General features: G+C 48.8%; 2 long non-coding RNA genes across 2 annotated transcripts; one reads left to right on the top strand and one right to left on the bottom strand.

Moving 5' to 3' along the window:
* Positions 1-5,268: 5,268 nt before the first annotated feature.
* Positions 5,269-17,782, top strand: LOC139356420 (uncharacterized). Its single transcript, XR_011608274.1, has 3 exons — positions 5,269-5,574; positions 16,146-17,051; positions 17,581-17,782. It is a non-coding gene; the product is annotated as an uncharacterized lncRNA (long non-coding RNA).
* On the bottom strand, positions 16,162-21,947 carry LOC105490604 (uncharacterized). The gene is made up of 3 exons (XR_011608275.1): positions 21,784-21,947; positions 20,617-20,691; positions 16,162-16,218 (listed from the first exon to the last, which is right to left on the bottom strand). It is a non-coding gene; the product is annotated as an uncharacterized lncRNA (long non-coding RNA).
* Positions 21,948-22,101: the final 154 nt, after the last annotated feature.

The following is a 22,101-nucleotide window of genomic DNA, read 5'->3' as shown; positions in this document are numbered from 1 at the left end:
CCTGCAATCAGCACTTTGGGAGGCTGTGGCGGGAGGATCAGATCACTTGAGGTCAGGAGTTCGAGACCAGCCTGGGCAACAAGGCAAGAACCCCCACCCCTTCTGCCCCCTAATCTCTGTACAAAAGAAAACTGTGTAAAGCTAAAACATGCCCCCTTGTTTGGGAGATGCTGTTCGCTGAGAAGCTGACTTTGGTGGTTTAAAACTTCAGAGGGTTCTCTGAGGCTCTGAGTCTCAAGACTGCCTCTTTTCTTTGCCTGGGTTTGGAGGACACTTGGCAGGAACCAAAGCACAATGTTTTGGTGACGAATGGGGGAGGAGGTCATTTCTGTTTGTTGTTGTTGTTGTTGTGTTTTGTTATGTGAGTTGTTGATTCTCCCTGGGGGAAGGAGCCTCACCTCCTGCTACCCCGGAGGCTGTGGAAGCTCTTGGGCTGGCCGTGCCTGTCTGGCAGGTGCCACAGTGTGCACACAACTGAATTACTTGGAATGGGCCAAGTTTGGGCCACTGAATCCTCTTAGTGTCTACTTGGCAGCCCACTGGGCATAAGTAAGGGGTGGCCCTTCCCCATCTATCATTCTAGAAGAGACCCAAGCTGGGGCTAGGAAGCAAAGGCAGAGAGGGAGGTGGGAGAAAGAGAAACAGCAAAACGACTTCCTTCTTCTGGTCCCCGCCGGGTGAGAAAGTAGAGCTGGACTGCTAGGTCAAAGTTAGGATGGTTCAAGGGTGAGTTGGTTCTTGCCTCACAGAAGCCTGATAGACAAAGAGTCATTCACTCTAGGCCTGTGGGCTGACAGCGTAGTTCATTTATTCAGCAAATATTTACCCAGCACTGCTCCGGGCCAGTGTCTGTGCTGTCATTCTCTGTGGAACAGTCTCTTAAAAATAAAGTCTCACTGAAAGTTACCACTGACTTGAACCGTGCCCACACTTGGGCGAGAGCCCTGGAATTCCTTGTTCCAGAAACTGTGGGAGGCATTCCCATGGGAAGGGGAGGGAGCCGTGGCTGGTGGTGGCCAAGGCACACCTCAGAGTGCTGGAGCAAACAGCAGGGTGAGCAACAGCCAGGATAGGGGTGTGAGACACACTGGCATCCTTGAATAGTCCCAGAAACACTCAGGAAGTGACCCCAGGAAAGGGGCTTGCTTACTTTTATAGTAAAGCAAGATAAAAACATAGCCAGGCAGCAGTGTCAGTATGAACATATGTGCGGCCCTGCTCAGTGATAAGTGGGATACAGTTGCGGTAACAAACAGGATAATTTGTTTCAGAAGGAATAGGAGAGGGGACGAGGGGACGAGCAATACAGTCAAATACAATATATTTTTTAAAACTTACGTTCTGGCCGGGCGCGGTGGCTCACGCCTGTAATCCCAGCACTTTGGGAGGCCGAGGCGGGTGGATCACAAGGTCAGGAGATCGAGACCACGGTGAAACCCCGTCTCTACTAAAAATACAAAAAATTAGCCGGGCGCGGTTGTGGGCGCCTGTAGTCCCAGCTACTCGGGAGGCTGAGGCAGGAGAATGGCGTGAACCCGGGAGGCGGAGCTTGCAGTGAGCCGAGATCGCGCCACTGCACTCCAGCCTGGGCGACAGAGCGAGACTCCGTCTCAAAAAAAAAAAAAAAACTTACGTTCTGACCAAATTTCAAAAAATCTCAAACTTTATGTCAGGATCCATCATAGATAAATCTACAACACTTGAACCCTGTAAAATGCAGAAGGGTCTGTACTGGCAGGTGACTCAGAACGCTGTTTCCCAGTTAGCTTTCCTGAGGAAGTCAGCCTGGGTGAGACCAGCTGAAGAAAGGAAGTGACTCTCAAAGTAGTGGCCAGATGGCTGAGCTGCCGCCATCTTATGAGGAAGCCTGAGTGCTGGGGGCAAATCCAGCCGTGGCTCTGTCTTCTTGTGTGTGTTCTGTTTCTCCTGAAGTGTGGGTTTTATGATCGTCCATGGTGTAGCATGTGGCAGAATTTCCTTCTTTTTCAAGGTTGAATAATAGTGCATTGTATGGATAGACCACATTTTGTTTATCCGTTCATCTGTCAATGAACATCTGGGTTGCTTCCGCCTTTTGGCTACTGTGAATAATGCTGCTGTGAACATCAGGGTACAAATATCTCCTTGACCCTCTACTTTCAATTCTTTTCCGTCTGTACCCAGAAGTGGAGTTGCTGGATCATATAGTAATTCTGTTTAATTGTTTGAGGAAAAGCCATATTGTTTCCACAGTTCTGTGCTCGTCTGTTTTCTCCTGGAGTGTGAGTTTTATGGTCACAAACCTCAAGCATGCAGATGTAGGCTTTCTGTATTTTTCGATGATAATGTCATTTCTGTCTTGACAGCGGAAATTAATCTTGTCACTTCCAGGAAAACCCAAGTCATATTACTGACTTCCCAGTCATTTTGAATCAGTCAGATCAGGGTTTTCCTGTCCCCACTTCTCTCCCAGAAGGGCAAGCCATTGCTGCAGGGGTGGGGTGAGGAGGGGCCATCTTCTGTCCTCCAGGCATCTGCACAGATGCCACTGGCTCTGGCAGAGGTGACTTCTCCAAGACTTGAGCTTTTCCCAGATCCTCCCAAATCTATCTTGAACTTTTTAAAAATCGTATGTGTTGAATTGTTTTTAAATTGCGGTAAAATACACATAGTGCATAAAATTTACCATCTCAGCCATTTTGAGGTCTACAGTTCAGTGGCACGAAGCACATTCACACCGTGGTGCCGCCTTCACCATCATCCATCTCCAGAAATCTTTTCATCTTGCAAAACCGAAACTCTGTACCCATTAAACTACAACTCTTGACTGGACGCAGTGGCTCACGCCTGTAATCCCAGCACTTGGGAGGATGAGGCAGGCAGATCACCTGAGGTCAGGAGTTTGAGACCAGCTTGGCCAATATGGTGAAACCCCATCTCTACTACAAATACAAAAATTAGCTGGGCATGGTGGCAGGCATCTGTAATTCCAGCTACTCAGGAGGCTGAGGCAGGAGGATCGCTTGAACCTGTGAGGTGGAGTTGCAGCGGGCCAAAGTTGCAGTGCGCCACCTGGTTGCAGTGGGCCAAGGTTGCGCCATCACACTCCAGCTTGGGCAACAAGAGGGAAACTCCTCCATCAAAAACAAACTACAACTCTCCATTTCCCCCGCCCACAGCCCCTGGCCAACACCATTCTACTTTCTGTTTCTATGAATTTGACCACTTTAGGTACAGCCACAAGAATGGGAACCAGTAAGTGGAATGGTATAGCATTTGTCTTTTTGTGTTGGCTTATTTCACTTAGCATAATGTCCTCAGGGTTCATCCATGCTGTAACACGAGGCAGAATTTCTTCCTGTTCTAAAGTTGAATCATATTCCATTGTATGGCTAGACCACAGCTTGTTTATCCATTCATCTGTCAATGAACATTTGGGTTGCCTTTACCTTTTCGCTATTGCAGATAATGCTGCTATGAACATCAGGGCACAAATATCTCTTTGAGTCTCTGCTTTCAGTTCTTTTGGGTCCATACCCAGAAGCGGAATTGCTGGATCACGTGGTAATTCCATGTGCAGTTTTCTGAGGAAGAGCTGTGCTGTTTTCCACAGGGGCTGCACTATTTTACCTTCCCAACACCGCTGCGTGAGAGTTCCAGTTTCTCTGTTCCTCACCAACACTTGTTATTTTCTGTCTTTTTGGTAGTAACCATCCTCATGAGTGTGCAGCGGCTTCTCATCACGATCTTGAATTTTTAAAAAATTTATTTCTAGTCCCTTCCAGACTCTACCAGAGGAAAAGCCCTTTGTAGGGTATCCACATCAGAGTCTCGCTCTGTTCTCTGCAGTCTAAAAGATTTTCAGTTTTTATTTTTTGAGACGGAGTCTCACTCTGTCACCCAGGCTTAAGTGCAGTGGCACAGTCTTAGCTCACTGAAACCTCCACCTTCCGGGTTCAAGCTATTCTTCTGCCTCAGCCTCCCGAGTAACTGGGATTATAGGCATGTGCCACCACACCTAGCTAATTTTTGTATTTTTAGTAGAGACAGAGTTTCACCATGTTGGCCAGACTGCTCTCAAACTCCTGACCTCAAGCAATCCGCGCCCTCGGCCTCCCAAAGTGCTGGGATTACAAGTATGAGCCACCGGGCCCAGCCTAGATGTTATTTTTATGACTTATTTATGGGAAACACAGCTCTCACATCGTGGATTCTTTGCATTTTGTGGTTTACCTGGCAGAACTACACCGTGTTGAGTAGCAACAAGGATGTTGACCCCTTCAGCCTCAGATGGCCAGGTAGAGCACAGTGGACACTCACCCTGGGTGGAGGCAGAGCATGACTCGGTATGCTTGACAAACACGGTGTTGTCATCGCCCCTCCTCTGGGAAACTTGGCCTTATGGTATAAGCTTTGGGTGGCGAGTTCCTTGGCCTTTCCCTATTAGCATTCAGAGTTAAGACTCTGGAACTTGCGGGGCGCGGTGGCTCACGCCTGTAATCCCAGCACTTTGGGAGGCCGAGGCGGGCGGATCACAAGGTCAGGTGATCGAGACCACAGTGAAACTCCGTCTCTACTAAAAATACAAAAAAAAAAAAAATTAGCTGGGTGCGGTGGCGGGTGCCTGTAGTCCCAGGTACTCAGGAGGCTGAGGCAGGAGAATGGCGTGAACCCAGGAGGCGGAGCTTGCAGCGAGCCGAGATCGCGCCACTGCACTCCAGCCTGGGCGACAGAGCGAGACTCCGTCTCAAAAAAAAAAAAAAAAAAGACTCTGGAACTTGAAAATCCTTTTCCTAAAAGCTCAAGTCTTGCGAATGAAATAGACCTGGGCTATCACGTCATGAACTGTCCTATACGTTTAAATAGTATCTTGAAACTCAACTGCCTGCTTTGTTCTTTCTGGATTATTCTGTAACATTGTTTATGCCGTTTACTTCAACATATGGATGCCCCAGGGCAACAAAGGGCTCTAGGCTCGATGAGATGGGGGTCAGGCAACAAGGGTGAACCTTAACAACCACCTCCTCATTTTCTCCAGCCGCACAGGAGTGGTGTCCTCACCCTCTCACCTGCACCCACGAGGTGGGCTTTGGACTCGGAGGCCCCGCCTTTCCCAGCCCACAGCCTGACAAACGATAACGCACTGGCTTCCCAGAAAAAGAAAACAGAAAGAGAAAGAAGCAGTCCGGGGGCCACCAAGAGATCAGAAAAGAGAACTAAGTCTCTCTGTGGCAGGGGAGCACTTGGCAGAAGGGAACTGTTTTTAGGAAGCTCAGATCCTGATGCACTGGCTCGGAGAGACAATGTGGGCCATTTGAGGTCAGTGGCTCATCCTTTCTGCGCCCCAGTTTCTGCTTCTGCGGAACAGGCACTAATCATACTACACCATGTGTCGTGGAAATGGATGAATAATCAGGGCCTCCCACAGAGGACAAATGCCCCAAAATGCGAAGTCAGGAGTGGCAGTGAATACTGATCACTGGGAAGTGGGGGAGACGCGTTCAGACACCAAGCCTCAGTCTTGGCTGTGCACAAGCGCTGAAAGCTCTCCTTGAAGGATGCATCTCCGACAAAAGAAAGAAGTGACTCAGCGTAGTAAGTTTCTGTCATTCATAAAATCTCTCCTTCCTCCTCATGCGAAGCTCCCTGGGAGAAAAATTAAGCTCTTCCCTTTCTTTAGTCTGATGCAAAATCTTAAAATGTCGTATCTAAAAGCCCTTCCTCCACCTCTGCCACACTTCTTGTTTAATGACCTTCAAAATTGGTTTGTATTTAATCGGTAGAACTCAGGCTTCAAACAAATTTTGGACAGTGTGGTGGTGTGTGCCTGTGATTCCAGCTACTTGGGAGGCTGAGTCAGGAGGATTGCCTGAGGCCAGGAGTTTGAAACCAGGTTGAGCAACATAGCGAGACCCCCATCTCAAAAAAAAAAAAAAAAAAAGGACAGAACTCAATATATCAGAAAGGTAAGGGGGGACTGTTGAGGCCAGCTCTGAGGTTGGCACCTGTCCCCTCGGGCCTCTCAGCACCACCTCCTTCCAATTCATTGTTCTAAGCTTTCTCCTTAGAAGCCCTAGGACTTCCCATCAAACTGTGTGAAAACATCTCAAGGAGCTTAACTCTCCCATTTGACAGGTGAGTAGACAAATCTAGAGACAATTCTAGACAAATCTAGACAGATCTAGATGTCTGGATTCCAGGCTCAGTTCATTTCCCCTTCCTCCATGCCAAGAATGGCAGAGTCATTGGTAGAGATGAGATCTCACTATATGGTCCAGTGATGGTGGTGGTGATGAGGGAATCAAGGTGGGCAGGCAGGAAGACAGTTGCCGTGCAAAAGAGGGATATGAGCAACACCTCTGAAAGAAAAAAGGGCACGTGTTTCTAACTGATGGAGGTCAGAGGTAGTTTCCTCATAGACAAAGGATAGTGCAGACCAAGCAAGGAGACCTCTTTCTTGTGAGCTGGGAGAGGGGAGATGACACCACGTTCTGCTTCAGTCCCTTGGACAAGAGGAGCATATTTCTGAGTGTGTGTGTGTGTGTGTGTGTCTGTGTGTGTGAGAGAGAGAGAGATATACAGGGTCTCACTCTGTCCCCCAGGCTGGAGTACGGTGGCATGATCATAGCTCACTGCAGCCTCTACCTCCTGGGCTCAAGTGATCCTCCCACCTCAGCCTCCCAGGTAGCTGGGGTCACAGGTATGCACCACTACACCAAGCTATCTTTTTTATTTTTCATAGAGATGAGGTCTTACTATATTGTCCAGGCTGGTCTTTAACTCCTGGGCTAAAAGATCCTCCTGCCTTGACCTCCCAAAATGTTGGGATTATAGACCGCATTTCTTATGTTATGAAAGGACTTAAATGAACTGAGATTGGATAATACTGAAAGAGGCATTCTGTAAGGTGCTATTTCTCAACTCATTGGTGATCTGACCTTAGTGTTGCAATGCATGGGTCTTTCGCCGGAGTTAATGCTAACCAATCTGTGGAATGCCGGGAAAGGTTAACCAGCCCAGCACGGCTGCAGTGATTCTGAGATTTTCCTGTTCTGTTCCCTCTGCCCATCCTCATCTCTGCCACATGATGGTTAATTTTACATGTAAGTTTGACTGGGCCTGGGTGCCCAGATTTGACACTATTTCTGGGTGTGTCTGCGAGGATATTTCTGGAAGAAACCAGCATTGGAGTCAGTGGGCTCAGGAAACTAGATTAGTCTCCCCGACGTGGGCGGGCCTCGTCCAATCTGTTGAGGACCTAAATAGAACAGAGGAAGAAAAAACGCACCCCTTCTTTCCTGCCTCACTCCTTGAACTGGGTTGTCTTCTTTCCTCTCCTCCTGCCCTCGGCCTGGAATTCCCCCCACTGGGACTTAGGCCACTGGTTCCCTCAGGCCTTTGGACCCGGGCTGAACGCCGGTACCAGCCTCCCCAGGTCTCCAGCTCCCAGATGGCCAGCCGGGGGATTTCTCAGCTTCCATAATCACATGAACACATTCCCCATAATAAATTTCCTTCTCTACATTTGTAACATATTTTAATATTTTTATACAAACATTTCCTATTGGTTGTTTCTCTGGAGAACCCTGACTAATGCAGCCACATTTCCCTTAGTTATAATTGCAAATGCAGAGGAGGTCTTGAAATTGCCTGAAAAGCTGTTCATTGTAAAGGCTGTGCGTGCGTGTACAGTGTAAGGCATCCGGTGGGTACTGACATCTTTGTGGAGCAAATTCAACCACATCAATAGGTTATTTTATTTTCTGAGACAAGATCTCACTCTGTCACCCAAACTGGAGTGCAGTGGCGCGATCACAGCTCACTGCAGCCTCGACCTCCCTGGTTTCAGGTGATTCTCCCGCCTCAGCCTGCTGGGTAGCTGGGACCACAGGTGCGTGCACCATACCCCGGCTAATTTTTGTATTTTTTTATGGAGTCAAGGTTTCGCCATGTTGCCAAGGCTGGTCTCGAACTTCTGGGTTCAAGTGATCCTCCTACCTCAGCCTCCCAAAGTGCTAGGATTACAAGTGTGAGCCACCACACCCGGCCAATAGGTAATTTCTAAGCCAGTCACACCCTTTCTCTTAAAAACACTTAGAAGCTATCAACTGTGTTCCTATCCTTTCACCCAGCAACAGCACTTCCAGGAATTCATCCAAGAGAAAGATCAGAGACGTGCAGAGAGATTTATGTAAAAGTTTGTCCACTGAGGTAGGAAATATTTCCTACAAATGACCTGAAAGGCATCACACTATTTTATCACACGGTTGTACCATTTAGTGTCATGGAAGGATTAATAATGCACTGGGGGAAAAGCAGGTTACAAAGCACTACGCTGTCTTATTCCACATTTATACTATATGTTATAAAATATATACTTTTAGAACATATGTGGAATTTATTCCACGTTTATATTATATGTTATAAAATATATATGTTTAGAACATATGTGGAATTTATGTCGAAACTGGAGCGCCTCTGTTTTCCAAATCTAGTTATACTTGGTCCATCCCTCCTGACCAATTCCCTGGATTGTGCAAGTTCAAAGACTTTCTGGGGATGCCCATGATTTGCACGTGTGGGGATTGGAGAGAAGACACGTTATTATGGCTGTGCTGTGTTGACCGAGACATAAAACTCAGCCCCATCTTTAACTTATACAAATATACGATTACGTACAGACACACACACTCAAGCACGAAGCGTCTGGGTGGGTGGACAGGTGGAGAAAAGAAAGAAGGAGTTTATATTTCAACCTTGTCAGCCACTTGAAATTTCACCTTACACTTGTTCACTACATGCCTTTGAATTTCGCCAACTTCTTCAGTTTATTCAACATGAAGTTCAGTTTGTTCAAATAAATAAACATGGAAATTCTAAAATGGAAATGTCTTACAGGAGCGCAGAAAGCAAACAGGTGTCAGGAAAGTCGTGGCTTGACACATGTAAATTCAGCCTGTCAGAGTGCCCCAGGTAGCAGCAAATGTGGCTACTGTTGTATAGACAGCCTTGTGTTAATTATATTTACTGCTTTGCGCATTTAGACTGAGAATTTTTAAAACTCCATTTAGCCCAGCTGATGAAGCTGTCACAGCCCATTTCCCACATAATGTCCCATCATTACAAAGAGAAAGATGACCGGGCTCAGTGGCTCATGCTTATAATCCCAGCACTTTGGGAGGCTGAGATGACAAGATTGCTTAAGCCCAGGAGTTCGAGACTTGCCTGGGCAACATAGTGAGAATCTCCTTTCTGCAAAAATAATTTTAAAATTAGCGAGGCATGGTGGTCAATGCCTATAGTCCCAGTTACTCAGGAGGCTGAGGTGGGAGGATCACCTGAGTCCAGGAGGTCAAGGCTGCAGTGAGCCATGATCATGCCACTGCTCTCCAACCTGGGCGACGGAATGAGACCCTGTCTCCGAAAACAAACGAACAAAAAAAGAAAGAAAGAAAGATTACATTCAAATATAGAAATAAAACTCTAATTCAAGCAGACTAATGAAAGAGATTTGCCACCAACCCACCTGCAATTAAAAGAGAATGGTAAGAGATTTTTGTTTGTTTGTTTGTTTTTGTTTATGTTTTTGAGATGGAGTCTCGCTCTGTTGCCCAGGCTGGAGTGCAGTGGTGTGATCTCGGTTCACTAAAGCCCCACCTCCCGGGTTCACACCATTTTCCTGCCTCAGCCTCCCGAGTAGCTGGGACTACAGGCGCCCACCACCACGCCTGGCTAATGTTTGTGTTTTTAGTAGAGACAGGGTTTCACCATGTTAGCCAGGATGGTCTCCATCTCCTGACCTGGTGATCCATCTGCCTGGGCCTCCCAAAGTGCTGGGATTACAGGCGTGAGCCACTGCACCCAGCCGATAAGAGTTTTTATTATATGTAAGACACATCTTCAAAATACCACATGTACTTTAAAAAAAAAAAAAATCGGCCGGGCGCGGTGGCTCACGCCTGTAATCCCAGTACTTTGGGAGGCCGAGACGGGCGGATCACGAGGTCAGGAGATCGAGACCATCCTGGCTAACACGGTGAAACTCCGTCTCTACTAAAAAAAAAATACAAAAAACTAGCCAGGCGAGGTGGCGGGCGCCTGTAGTCCCAGCTACTCGGGAGGCTGAGGCAGGAGAATGGCGTGAACCCAGGAGGCGGAGCTTGCAGTGAGCCAAGATCGCGCCACTGCATTCCAGCCTGGGCAACAGAGTGAGACTCCGTCTCAAAAAAAAAAAAAAAAAAAAAAAAAAAAAAAAGAAAAAAAAAATCAGAGTATCTGATGGGGGAATTGAAATCCTATTGCCTGTTCCAAACATACATTTCAGCATTTTCTCATCTAAATGGCAATTTCTCCGCAAATAGGGTCGGTGGGGAGAGCTGGAAAGGCACCCCCTGCGGCCCCCAGCCCTTCCGCCTCCAGCCCTTCCTCCCTGGAAGGTCCAGGATTGCAGTATTACATCCACATCTGTGGTCGCAGGGCCCTGGCTCAGAGAAAGCACGTGTCGCCTTTTCTCTCTGAAGGGAGGCTGTCTCTGCATTTGATGTACTTACTCTCTTATGTGGCCCATTCAATCATCCTTTACATTTCTTTCCTGTGAGACAGAATTCAAAGAAGCCCCATCATCTTCAAAACAGCTTAGACACGAATCCACACGGGTGGAGTCCAGTGCAGCTTTGCTTGTTTAGGCCACCCCCGTGTGTCTCTAGAGGGAACTACTATTTCAGGTCTTTGAAACATCACTTTGAATCCACACTGCATAAGCAATTTTTGTCTGCTTACAAACAGCACCTGCTGCGTCTGAAGCACTGCAGTGGCAGACACAAAAGTGACTAGAGCATTGATCCTGCCCTCAAGAAACTTGTGGTTTAACAGGGAAGAAGAGACGTGCAGAAAGAAACTTAAAGATGGCAGAAAGCAACAAATGCCTTTCCTTGCCACAGCAAATATGTTAGGAACGGGGAAGAAGGTAGAATTAATTCCAGCAGGGAGAGCATCTGAAGAGGCTCCCTGGATGTGGCCTTTGATGTGGGCTGAAGACTGGGCCTGATTTAGGGTCATTCATCCATTCATGAAATAGTTTAAGCAGCAGCAAAATCATGTTATCAAGGCAGAAAAGTGCAGGACCTACAGATAAAATATAAGGAGGTTTGTGTTTCCAAAGTATGGAGTTGTGAAGGGTGATAATGTGAATTGGATTTGAAAGAAAGGTGGGGGCCTTATGTATCAAACTAAACAATCTGTGTTTCTCCAGGTGACATAGCAGGAACCAGAGAGGGTGTTTGAGCAGAGAAGTGAGCTCACATATTCTTTTATGTATTCAACAGTGTCATTCAACACATAGGAGTGTGGCTATCTGTGCCAGGTGCAAGGCGTTGGGTACACAGTGGTGAGAAAAACACACGTGGGTCCTGCTGCCACAGAACTTACAGCAGAGTCAGGAGACAGACGATAAAGAAATATGCACACATACAAAGCAATACCTGGCAGCGCACAGTGGCTCACGCCTGTAATCCCGGCACTTTGGGAGGCCAAGATGGGTGGATCACCTGAGGTCAGGAGTTCGAGACCAGCCTGGCCAACATGGTGGCCAACTAAAATACAAAAAATTAGTCAAGCATGGTGGTGGGTGCCTGTAGTCCCAGCTACTCGGGAGGCTGAGGCAGCAGAATGGCTTGAACCTGGGAGGCAGAGGTTGCAGTGGGCCGAGATTGAGCCACTGCACTCCAGCCTGGGCGACAAAAGTGAAACTCCATCTCAAAAAAAAAAAAAAAAGAAAAATTAATACCTGATTTAAAATAATAATTAGATAGAGGAAGGAAAGAAAAACCCAGAATCCTATTAGAGAATAATGAGGGGCTGGGAACTTAATTGAAATTGGAAGTTAGAGAAGTCCTCGCCAAGAAAATGACATGGGAACTGAGACCCGAAAGGTACATGAGTGATGTGGAGTAAAGTCTTGGGAGATGAACCTTCCATGCTTGTGTGAAGGCCCTGAAGGAGGAAGGAGTATGCAGAGCTCAGGAGACTGGAAAGTGTTGCCAGGAGCTAGGAACGAGGGGTTGGGAGATGTTGGTCAAAGGGTACAAAGTCCCAGTTATGCAGGATGAATAAGTTCTGAAGATCTAACATGCAGCCCCGTGACCATAGTGAATAATACTGAATGGTATACTTGAAATTTGCTAAGAGAAGAGATCTTAAGTGTTCTCATAACACACAAAACATAGCAACTACACAAGGTGATGGGTATGTTAATTAGCCTGATTGTGACATTTTGATAAATTGGGTATACAATTTATCAAAATGTCACACTGTGGCTGGGTGCGGTGGCTCATACCTATAATCCCAGCATTTTGGGAGGCCGAAGCAGGTGGATTGGTTGAGGCCAGGAGTCTGAGACCAGCCTGGGCAACATAGCAAGACTCCATCTCTACAAAAAGTACAAAAATTAGCCAGGCGTGGTGGCACATGCCTGTGGTCCCAGCTACCCTGGAGGCTGAGGTGGGAGGATTGTTTGAACCCGGGAGGTAGAAGTTGCAGTGAGCTGAAATTGCAACCCCTGCACTCCAGCCTGGGTGACAGAGTGAGACCCTGAAAAAAAAAAAAATCACACTGTACTCCTTGAATCTGTGCCATTTTTGTTTGTCAATTATATCTCAATAAAGTCAAAAAAAAAAAAAGGACTAGAAGAAGGCTGGTGTGAGGGGAGGGTAGGAGCAAGGAAGAGGGTGGCAGGGGATGCTCAGAGACAAAAGGGCCCCTGTCACGTGCATGGCAAGGAGCCTGGGCGTTCAGTGCCATAGGGGGCTAGGGAACAACTTGATCCCATCTGCAATTTAGAAACAACACTCTGGGCACAGCGTGGAGGATGCCCTGGGGGGACATGGGTAGCTCTGGGATATCCATTAGGAGGCTTCTGCAGCTGCCAGGTGAGACTGTGGTGGCTGCAGCAAGGCAGGCATCAATGGGGTGGAGAGAAATGCTCCCAGAAGGTGAATGTGGTCACAGCAGGGCTTAGAGGAGAGAGGCTGGACGCAGAGAGGCCAAATTAGGAGGCTGTGGCAATTGTCTTAATGGGATACAGAAGCGAGACATAGAGGGAAGGAGGGCCGCATGTTGTTTGGAAAACACCCCAGCCAACTCCTAGGGTGGTGAGGCCCCCCCTCCATTGAGGGGGAAGGCATGAGTCAGAAAGGCACTCAAGGGGAGACAAAAGCTTTGAGCCTGCGTGGCTTTAGCTGGCCACAGGATCAAAGTGTGAACAGGTGAGCACAGAGGGTGGGTTTGCCCTGGGACCTCTCAACTTTGGGGAGTAAAGACATGACTCAGACAGAGAGATCCAGGAGCAAGAACTCAGTCCAGACGCAGGGGTTCATTAGACTGTGATTCTCCAACTCCCGACCAAGCTGCATTTCACTTGGGGAACGGAGGAGAAGATGCCCCTGCTGGGGTGGGGCTGCAGAGGAAGGACTGAGGATATCACTGGGGGTGGGGAGGGGATTGAGGAGGGGAAATGCAACATAAAGTCACCCAGAACCCAGGGAAGTTCCAACTAAGACACACAGAAATGCACAGGGAGGTTACCTAAAACAACTTCTACTTATTTTGACACTGTATTAAATTATGTTTTATAATCATCATAATAACAGATAAACATTTGCTCGGTTTCTGTGATGTGCCAGCTCATATTATGTATCCATGTATGTACTAGACTGTTCTTGCACTGCAATAAAGACATACCCGTGGTAGGGTATTTTATGAAGAAAAGAGGTTTAATTGGCTCACAGTTCTGCAGGCTGTACAGGAAGCATGGTGCTGGCTCTGCTCAGCTTCTAGGGAGGCCTCAGGAAGCTTCCAATCATGGCAGGAGGTGAGGGAGAGTAGGCATGTCACCTGGTGAAAGCGGAAGCAAGAGAGAGAGACTTGGGGAGGAGGTGCCACGCGCTTTTAAACAACCAGTTCTTGTGTGAACTCAGAGTGAGAGCGTACGCATCACCAAGGGATGGCCCAAGCCATTCATGAGGGACCCACACCCATGGTCCCACCTCCCACATTGGGTATTACATTTCTTTTTTTTTTTTCTTTTTTTTTTTTTTTTTGAGACAGTGTCTTGCTCTGTTGCCCAGGCTGGAGTGCAGTGGCCGATCTCAGCTCACTGCAAGCTCCGCCTCCCAGGTTCACGCCATTCTCCTGCCTCAGCCTCCCGACTAGCTGGGACTACAGGCGCCCGCCACCTCGCCCGGCTAATTTTTTGTATTTTTTAGTAGAGATGGGGTTTCACTGGGTTAGCCAGGATGGTCTCGATCTCCTGACCTCGTGATCCGCCCATCTCGGCCTCCCAAAGTGCTGGGATTACAGGCTTGAGCCACTGCGCCCGGCCGGGTATTACATTTCAACATGAGATTTGGGTGGGGACAAACATCCAAACTATATCAATGTACATGCATACATTATGTAACATTTAATATACCAATAGCGTAACAGTGAAACAGCGAAAGAGCTAACATAACTAACTCTACTTTGTTTAACAGGCCTTCATCCATTCCTGCACATAGTCTAGGATGATTTTGAAGCACTGAGATAATATGCAAAAACAGCAGTCATGTTGTTTTCAAAACTAACTCTGAAATGAAAGGGAAAGGTCATAAACATCTAAGTTTTATTAAAAATTTATAGGAGCATTGTGACCTGACCAAGGACAACGAAGTTCCCAACCTCCTGGGACCCTTGCTTGTACCCACATGTCTGTGGTTGTCAGTCACACCTTGGTACCAACCCCTTCCTCTTCTCTCTGCCCTTAACATAAAAAGAGCCCCAAAGTTGCACTGACTTAAGATGGTACTTTAGGATGCTAGTCCACCATCTTCTTGATTTTGCTGGCTCTCTGAATAAACCTGCCTTCCTCCCCACCAACCCTTGTCTCTCGAGTCTGGCTTTTGAGCAGTAAGCAGACCAACACGGGTTAGGTTACGATAGCAAACATTTCTATCAAACTTGCCCTGGCACAGTTCTAAGCTACTTACATTTATTAACTCACTCATGAGGTAGGTGGTGTTACCATCACCATCTTACAGGCAAAAAACTGAGACAGAGAGGTTAAGTAAAATGCTCAAGATCACAAAGCAAGTAAGTGGTGAGGCCAGGATCTGAGCCTGGCTCATCAACACGATTCTATCTCACTTTACACATCATGTAATAATCGTAACTCTTGGTATAAAAATGATGGCAGCAGCGGCCCACCTGGAGCAGCTGCTGCTAAGACGCTGGCTGCAGCAGGGGACGTGCAGCTGGGGCTGCATGCTCCACAGAGCCAGAGGGAGCTGGGAATAGGAGGGAGCCATGCCCCCTTCCAAGCTGAAGGGGCCAGGGCCCTGCCCTCCTGGGCACAGCTGCATCTGCCCAGCCACAGCTGCAGACCCAGGCATCCCTGTGCTCTCAGGAGCCTGGGAAGTCCCCTGTCCCTGCCGGCTCAAAAGTGCCTGCTGCTGCTGCCTGGCTTTTCCCTGCTCCTGGTGCCCACTTCAATTTTGGAGCAAAGTTGAGACCAAGTCCAGGCACTGTCATGACCTGGCCAAGTGTGTGAGTGCTCAGGGCAGTGCTGACATGCCAGCCTCCTGCCACCTCAGCCTCCTCCAGACTTTGAGCACTGACAGGGTACGGGAGGGAGGCTAAGGAGGGCTGAGGGCAGCTCAGTGCAGGCTGGCAGGCGCCCCTTAGCACAAACAGTCTGGGTGTGGTGGATGCCATGGATGGCAGGTTGATGGCAGCAGGAGACAGGCAGGTTCCTGGGTGGAAATAAGTGGGTCCCTGGTGAAACCCCACTTTCAAGCCAGGGATGGCCTGAAGCCTGGGGCCCAGGCTATCCGTTCTGTGGATGGGAGCAAGAACTTATGGTGCTTTTTCTGGGCCTACCCATGGCCGCCCATGGACCACTCAGCACACACTTCCTCCCCTCTGAAGTCCATAAAAACCCCAGACTCAGCCAGGCCCCAGCAGATCACAGGACAATCTTCCTGCAGATAGGAGCTACCCACTCCAGGTCTCCTCTCTGCTGAGGGCTTCACAAACAACAAGTCAACCTATCTGCGGAAAGGAGTTACCCACTTCAAGTCTCCTGAGAGGTATACTGATGCTCAATAAAGCACCTCTTTGCTTTGTTCACCCTCTAGTTGTCCACGTACCTCACTCTTCCTAGACACGGGACAAGAACTCAGGACCCACTGAATGGCAGGACTGAAAGAGCTGTAACACAAACAAGGCTGAAACACACACCCCTGCTTCCCCCCTACCCCCGTTCACCATATTGCAGGCAACAAGAAGGAGAGAAGAAAGAAGGCGAGACCATCTGCGGCCCTTCAGGAAGTTAAACCTAGGAGCTCCCCAGGCCGGGGCTCTGCAGTTCCTGGTGTCTCCAAGCTTCCAGATGCCACCATGTTTCCTGACGCTTACAGTGGAAGCCACCTATGTTACACCTAGTCTAGCCACAGCCTCACAGGGAGCTGGCACCTGTGCTGGTGCCTGGAGCTGCCCACCCCACTGCAGTAGCCAGCGTGCTTGGCTGTGCACAATGGCCGGACCCTGTGCGTGCTCGTTCATGTACCCCTTGCTGCTTCACACCTGGACTGGCCTTGGCAGATGTGGGATCCAGGCCAGTAGCATGAGCTGAGTGCAGCCTGCCAGGCTGAGTGAGCAGAAAGAGCCCAGCAGGCCTGAGAAAAACTCAGGCAAAGGTGCCAATGGCCACAGAGGTTTCTGGATGGCAAAGCAACACCCCAAGGATCCTGTGGCAAAAATAAGTAGCTCAGGTCAAAATACTTAGAGTCCATCCTTGACTCCTCTCCTTCCACTCTAGACCCAATCCATCTACAAATCCTGTAGATTCTAGATGTGCTCCACCTTCAAAGTATATGTAGAATCGACTGCTCACATGCACCCCACCAATGCCACTCTATCCAAGACCATCGACTGTCATGTGGATGAGTGCCATTTCCGTGCAGATCATCTCTTGGTTTCAGCTCTTTGCCACCTACAGTTTGTTTTTAACAAGGCATCATTCAGGAGAATAATTTGAACACGTAAGTCGGCTCATGTCCCACCCTTTCTAAAACTTTCTGTAGTTCCCTCTCTCGCTCAGAGTGAAGAGGCCAAACACCCATCCTCCTTCCCTCTGCTCACCCACCCTGACCTCTTGCTGTTCCCTGACCTTACTGGGTCCTCCTGCTTCTCAGCATCTGTGCTTGTTCCTGCTGCTTGGGTGGCTCTGGCCCCAGATACTTGTGTGACTCACTCCCTCGCTTCCTCTGGTCTCTGCTCAGCCATCAATTTATCAACACTTCCCCAACTCCCCCACCTTGCAATAGGGTCGCATCCCCCTCCCTCTGCCCCTGATCTGCTCCATGGTTCTTCAGAGCATCCCTCACCATCTGACACATCATCCACTCTGCTTATTTTCTGCTTCCCTGCACTAGAACTCAAGCCTTCTGAGAGCAAGGACTTGTTTTTGCCCCTGCAATAACCCCAGTGTGTAGATCTGTACCTGGCACATAATAGGCTCAAGAAATATTCTTTGAAATGAATGATAGTATTTTTATTCTCATTTGACAGACAAGGCAACAGGCTCAGAGGTAACGTGCTAAGGTCATCAACCTAGTAATATAGTAACTACCAAGAGCTGAACCTGTCCCATCCCCTTCTCTCACTGACCAAGTATGAAGTCATTCCCCTCCTTCCAGTCAAGCAAAATACCCTCCCGTCTCCTCACCCCACCACCACTACAGGAACTCTTCTGCAGAGGCTCTCTGGAATGTTCAAGCAAGTATCACTCTTTTTTTTTTTTTTGAGACGGAGTCTCGCTCTGTCACCCAGGCTGGAGTGCAGTGGCCGGATCTCAGCTCACTGCAAGCTCCGCCTCCCGGGTTCACGCCATTCTCCAGCCTCAGCCTCCCGAGTAGCTGGGACTACAGGCGCCCGCCGCCTCGCCCGGCTAGTTTTTTGTATTTCTTAATAGAGTCGGGGTTTCACCGTGTTAGCCAGGATGGTCTCGATCTCCTGACCTCGTGATCCGCCCGTCTCGGCCTCCCAAAGTGCTGGGATTACAGGCTTGAGCCACCGCGCCCGGCCTGCAAGTATCACTCTTAATGGTAGAATGTTCCATTTGATTGAAGGTTAACCTGATCAATGTCAGAATGGCAACTACTTTTCCTTTCTTCTTGAATTATTATTTTTTAGAGACAGGGCCTTGCTCTGTCACCCAGGCTGGAGTGCAGTGGCACAATCACAGCTCACTGTAACCTCAAACTCCTGGGCTCAAGCCATCCTCCTCACACAGCCTCCCAAGTAAGTGGTATTACAGGCACAGGCCACCATGCCCAGCAAATTTTTTTTGTATTTTGTAGAGTTGGGGTCTTGCTGTATTGCCCAGGCTGGTCTCAAACTCCTGGCCTCAAGTGAGTCTCCCTCCTGACACTCCTGAAGCACTGGGATTACAGGTGTGAGCCATCATGCATGGCCTCTTCCTCAATTATTGAAATGTAACTAAACCTTCTCTTTGTGTTGCAGGATTAAAATTATTATGAGATGTGGGGCATGTAGCTAAGATGCTGTATTAGTCCATTTTCATGCTGCTAATGAAGATATGCCCAAGAATGGGTAATTTATAAATAAAAAGAAGTTTAATGGACTCACAATTTCACGTGGCTGGAGAGGCCTCACAATCATGGCAGAAAGCAAAAGGCACATCTTACATGGCGGCAGAGAAGAGAGAATGAGAACCAAGCAAAAGGGGTTTCCCATTATAAAACCATCAGATCTTGTGAGACTTATTCACTACCATGAGAACAGTATGAGGGAACTGCCCCCATGATTCAATTGTCTCCCACTGGGTCCCTCCCACAACACATGGGAATTATGGGAGCTACAATTCAAGATGAGATTGGGTGGAGACATAGAGCGAAATCACATCAGATGCAGATGCAGGAGGTGTAGAAGATAGGGGTGAGTGGGTACCAGCCCCTGCTGTGGCTTTGGGACTTGGCTTGATCCTTGGTCTCCTGCTCCGTCCTCATTGAGGGACCATGAATGGTGATTAGCGGTCTGGTTTCTGCAGCTGCCCCACAGCTGTCCTTCTTTAACAGCAGTTAATGAATCCAACATTAAACATTCCTCTGCCAAGCGACTTGTTACCCCCAGGACAGTCTCTATCACTATCACTATCAGCATCCTTTAACTTTCCAAGCTCATTTAAAGTGTTATCTGTAACCAGGATCCCATGAAACGTGTACCTCTTCATCAGTTTACACACCTCTTCCAGACCCTACCTGAAGTTACTGTTTTGATTTTTTTTTTTTTTTTTCTTGAGACAGAGTCTTGCACTGTCACTTAGGCTAGAGTGCAGTGGTGCAATCTTAGCTCACTGCAACTTCTGCCTCCCAGGTTCAAGCGATTCTCCTGCCTCAGCCTCCCAAGTAGCTGGGATTACAAGCACGGGCCCCCACACATGGCTAATTTTTGTGTTTTTAGTAGAGGCAGGGTTTCACCATGTTGGCCAGGCTGTTCTCGAACTCCTGACCTCAGGTGATCCGCCCACCTCAGCCTCCCAAAGTGCTGGGATTACAGGTGTGAGCCACCATACCCGGCCGAGTCTGTTTTGTTTAAGGCATATGAGCAAACTCAAAACTCCATGCCAAGTGGGGAGCAAAGGACGTTCATTTCACCCCCACACCTCCATTTAGCTTCTAAACTAATTTTCACCCAACTCGAGGTCTGCATCCTTGTGAAAACATTTAAGTCTGCAAGTGGCACTTGGGTAATGACTGGTAGATTATTAATAAAACACAGAAAAATAAAACCAGAACATAGCCAAGCATCTGCAGCTGTGTGGACCAATGAAAATGTGAAACCTTTCTGGTTTATGGGTACTTGATCCTCCTTTGGCTTTGCGAGGCTTGCGGGGACAGATGTGGAGTGGAGGATGAGGGTGGGAAGCTGGAATCTGATCATGTTACATGCCTCAGGGCTCTCACTGAAAGTAAGCCCCTCCATCTTCCCCATTGCACCGCTGAACCATGTCATTACATGTCTACCTTAGAAGGGCCTAAAATAAAAAAATAGTAGTGAAAAATAAATAAATAAATAAATAAATAAATAAAAGTTCAAAAACCACTCCATAAGAAGCTGAAAATCTGTACTTCACGTTTCTTTCCCTGAGCCCTGAGGAGGTCTAAGTCTTCCTTCATTCATTCCCACATCAAGCCTGAGATATCAGCCTCCCCAGAACCGTGTTTTCATCCTGCATTATTTCTGCAATGTTCCATCAGGCATCTGCGGGTCTTTAAAGGAAATGTGAAAAGGCAGCAAAGACACATCTGCGCAGCAAAGACATGTAGCACAGGAAAGAAGTGGAGAAATCAAAGCCAGAGAGAAGCCTGCTAGCCACCTGGAAATCAAATTGTGTCAGGGAGAAGGCCTGCGTGGAAAATAGATTAGAAAGGCAGTGAACAAGAGAGAGGAAAGAAAGGCAGCCCCTACAGAAGTTAATTAGAAGCAGAGGAGGCCAGAATTTGAAAAGCAGCCTGAATCTGAAAAGAGTCCTGCACTGCTTGAGGAAGGACTCAAGATTCAGTAAGTTCTATCGACTTCTACCTGGGTAACGAACGCAGTGGCCGTCCACCTGCATGTCCCTCCTTGCTAACCACGCTCAAACTGGGGCTGCAGGCTCTGAAAGAAATCCAGGGAGGAACCAGACATCAAAGGAATGGGAACGCACGCCTAGGACTTCAGATGAGAGGGTACCCTCCATCCACAGTGCCATCCTTCATCTGACTTCCACCCCGTCCTGACTCTGGGCCTGATGCAAACAGGGCTGATGAAATTGGTGGGAACTGGGAAAATGATACCTGCCTGGACTACCCCAAACATCCAAAGAGACGGCATAAGTACAGGCACTGGCAGAGTGGGGCTCCACAAAGAGTGACCTGTTATTATTAAATCATATGTAGCAGCAGGTGGAAGTGGCCTCTGAGCCTTTCCATTTTTTTTTGAGACGGCGTCTCGCTCTGTCGCCCAGGCTGGAGGGCAGTGGCACAATCTCGGCTCACTGCAACCTCCGCCTCCCGGGTTCAAGCGATTCTCGTGTCTGAGCCTCTCGAGTAGCTTGGACTACAGGCGCCCGCAGCCACGCCCAGCTAATTTTTTATATTTTTAGTAGAGACGGGTTTCACCATGTTGGTCAGGCTGTTCTCGAACTCCTGACCTCAGGTGATCCACCTGCCTCAACCTCCCAAGGTGTTGGGATTACAGGCGTGAGCCACCGCGCCCGGCCGCCTTTCCATTTTCATCTGCGCAGTCCAGGTTCGGAGTGCTCTCGGAGCTCCTTCGTCTTCCCCAAACCCCGTGTATCAGTTCCCTCTTGCTCCAGCTCCCCTGTGGAGTGGGGCCTCCTCATCTCCTCCCAGCTAGCGAAAGTCATCTTAGTAAGAGACCAGCAGTAACCCTAGGCCCTGAGGGCGGTCACTTTGATCAGGCTCTGCGACCCCCGTGCTCGGCCTCTTCGGAGGCACTTGGCATGACTGCGAGGTCAGGCTCAGGTGTTCTAGAAATTTAACTTTATTTTGTTTATGAACTTATTTTCCATTTCCAGCCACCTGGTGGCAGAAACGTAAAGTGTGGACCCCAGCGTCTGGATGAGAGGACACAAGCATTAAAAAGTCAACGTCGGGGCAGCCAGGCCCCCCACGTGCTAGCCCTCCAGGCCCCGGGCGTTTCCTAGGCAGGTAGGGGAGGGGTTGGTAACAGTGCAGCGCCACTCACCCCGATGCTCGTTTTCCCAATGCAGGCAAACGCCACATTCCTGGTGTTGGTGCAAAAAGAAATCATCCTACTTGTCCCCTCGCTTAAACTTTCCCACAGGCGTTGTCAAACAACCCCAAGAGCTGGCCTGCGGGTTTTCAATGCGCGCCTTTCACCCTGGGGGGCGGGGCGAACCGGGGGAGGGCCTCGTGGGGGCGGGGCGTGCCGGGGCGGGGCGTAGTGGGGAGGGGCGTGCCGGGGCGGGGCGTGCCGGGGCGGGGCGTAGTGGAGACGGGGCGTGTCGGGGCGGGGCGTAGTGGGGACGGGGCGTGCCGGGGC

This window comes from Macaca nemestrina, chromosome 9, assembly GCF_043159975.1.
Source record: "Macaca nemestrina isolate mMacNem1 chromosome 9, mMacNem.hap1, whole genome shotgun sequence".
Lineage (NCBI taxonomy): Eukaryota > Metazoa > Chordata > Mammalia > Primates > Cercopithecidae > Macaca > Macaca nemestrina.
The sequence above is the reverse complement of the archived record's forward strand: the minus strand, read 5'-3'. Positions and strand labels throughout refer to the sequence as shown.